Here is a 2,880-nt window from a genome sequence, read left to right as displayed (position 1 = left end):
ATATGCAAAACAATAACTGTTATTTTAGACACTCTCCAAGCAGGAAAGAAAGTCTTCATGCCTTCCCCACTAATAATACAAACACAAGCAGTGTGTTTAAACTCTGGCTTCATCGTTTAACAAATACAAACCTAATAAAAAAATTAGTCAAACTCTATAAACAAGTTTATAACAAATACAAATCTAATCGAAAAAACTAACCAAACTCTATAAACCCAACTTGATTTTAAAATTCTAGTGGCTATAACACTCAATAATGTTTTCATGTTGTTTGTGAATCCATTCCATTGATGCATTTAAAGATGTAGGAGAAACCATTTCAGAACCTCTGGGAGGACCAGTTTGGTTATCTTATGATGCTGCTGGATTCCAAAGCACTTCCGAATTCTACGGTGGCATAACTGCATCAAAGAAGAGGGACTTCCCTCTCCAAGAAGAGCTGGACCAAAGGGCTCTCTGGAGGCACCAGCTCCACAGGATATTTGCCTTCAGCATTCTTGGCCTGGGTGTCTGCTCCAAAATCCATGAGCAGGCAAGCCAGCTCTTCACTGGCTGTCCTGGCCACTGCATGAAGTGGGGAATCCTGACCTCTCCCTTGGTTCATGTCTGCTCCTGACTCCAGAAGCTTCTTTATACAGGCTATCTGCTGGTTTTCACAAGCCAAATAGAGTGGAGTGCCCAGGTGGCTGATATTATGGTCAATGTTGCCCCCATAAGCTATAAGAGAGTCAACACACTCCACGTGGCCTCTCCTAGAAGCTTTATGGATGGGGAATGCCAGATCACTCTCAGGTTGAATGCTGGCTCCATGCTGCAGAAGCAAATTCACACAATCCCAGCTGTGGCTAACACAAACATTAAACAGTGGAATGTGCCAGTCTGTTGTCACACCAATCACCTGAGCTCCATGCTTTAATAAAATCTTTACAGAAGAGGGATGACCTCTGAGACGGCCTTCATGGAGTGGGGAAACATGATCTGCTGTGATGATGTTCACAAGCCATCCCTGGCTGATGAGGGTCCTCAGAGACAGCTGATGTCTGTAGATTGCAGTTTCAGGCATAGGAGACCAATCAGACACAGTGAATTTGAAAGAAGCCTGGTGTCAGGAGAGTCTCTTGGCCCGTGGGCTTGCTCCCATCCATGCCCCCTTGTTCGCCATCCATGGGGCTTCTCCTAAGCAAGCAAGCTCTGCGCTCACTTCAGTTGCTCAGCAAAGTCCAAACTCCATGCTCCCCCTGCTCCTGAAAAAATTCCAGTTCTGTGGCTGGCTGAGCTGCACGCGTCCTGGTCAAGCGGTCTAACTGGCTGGAGGCCCACCAGAGGCCACCTATTTTTTTTCTTTTTTTAAAAGAGTCTCGCTCTGTCACAGTTGCCCAGAGCTTGAGTGCAGTGGCATGATCATAGCTCATGGTAACCTCGAACTCCCGGGCTCAAGTGGTTCTCCCCGCTCAGCCTCCCGAGTGGCTAGGACTACAGGTGTGCGCCACCATGCCTACTTCATTTTTAATTTTTGTAGCTCTTGCTATATTGTCCAGGCTGGTCTCTAAATCCTGGGCTCAAGTAGTTGCAGAGGGCCAGAACACAACGCTCCTTAATGGCAATAGACATATTTTATTTTTTGAGACAGAGTCTTGCTCTATCCACCAGGCTGGAGTGCAGTGGCAGCATCTTGGCTTGCTGTAACTTCTGCCTCCCAGGTTCAAGTGATTCTCGTGCCTCAGCTTCCCCAGTATTTGGGATTACAGGCATGTGCCATGACTAATTTTTGTATTTTTAGTGGAGACTAAAATAAAACAATTTTGCAAAATTGTTGCAAAACTGGGCAACAATTTTGCCATGTTGCCCAGGCTGGTCTCAAACTCCTGATTTCAAGTGATCTGCCCATCTCTGGCTCCCAGAGTGCTGGGATTACAGGCATGAGTCACCATGCCCAGCTGACATATTTTGTAAACAGGGAGAAAAATAGGTGGCTCTTAAAATTTCAGTAAAATGTCCACATTCCTTCTTTTTTTTTTTTTTTTGAGATGGAGTGTCACTCTGTCGCCCAGACTGGAGTGCAGTGGCACGATCTCGGCTCACTGCCAGCTCTGCCTCCCGGGTCCATGCCATTCTCCTGCCTCAGCCTCACAAGTAGCTGGGACTACAGGCGCCCGCCACCATGCCTGGCTAATTTTTTGTATTTTTAGTAGAGACGGGGTTTCACTGTATTAGCCAGGATGGTCTTGATCTCCTGACCTCATAATCTGCCCACCTCGGCCTCCCAAAATGCTGGGATTACAGGTGTAAGCCACTGTGCCCAGCCTACATTCTTTCTTATACAACAACAGAGGACCAGTGAGTGCCTTCACTTTGAAGACCCCAGGAAACCTGGATACACAGGATTTCTGTATGGGCTTTTTTTTTTTTTTTGAGACGGGGTCGTGCTCTGTCACCCAGGCTGGAGTGCAGTGGTGCAATCTTGGCCCACGGCAACCTTTGCCTCTCGGGTTCAAGTGATTCTCTTGCCTCAGCCTCCCAAATAACTGGGACTACAGGCGTGTGCCACCACGTCCGGCTAACTTTTGCATATTTAGTAGAGACGGGGTTTCACAATGTTGACTGGGCTGGTCTGGGACTCCTGACCTCAAGTGGTCTGCCCACCTCTGCCTCCCAAAGTGCTGGGATTACAGGTGTGAGCCACTGCGCCTGTCCTCTACCTGGCTTCTTATAGATGGTTTCTCTTGGTTTATGTTTCCTAGGCTTTTTGACTTTGTGGACTAGAAAACTCTGGTCTCCAAGTCCCTACAAAGTTCCAGATCTTCTATAGATTAGACATTTTAACAGTCTTCATAAAGTGCATTTGAGATCTAAGGTAAACATTCATTACCTGTACACCAA

General features: G+C 46.8%; 1 pseudogene; it reads right to left on the bottom strand.

The window, feature by feature from the left end:
• Positions 1–296: 296 nt before the first annotated feature.
• Positions 297–1,166, bottom strand: LOC112629152 (annotated as a pseudogene).
• Positions 1,167–2,880: the final 1,714 nt, after the last annotated feature.

This window comes from Theropithecus gelada, chromosome 7b (assembly GCF_003255815.1).
Source record: "Theropithecus gelada isolate Dixy chromosome 7b, Tgel_1.0, whole genome shotgun sequence".
NCBI classification, from domain to species: domain Eukaryota; kingdom Metazoa; phylum Chordata; class Mammalia; order Primates; family Cercopithecidae; genus Theropithecus; species Theropithecus gelada.
The sequence above is the reverse complement of the archived record's forward strand: the minus strand, read 5'-3'. Positions and strand labels throughout refer to the sequence as shown.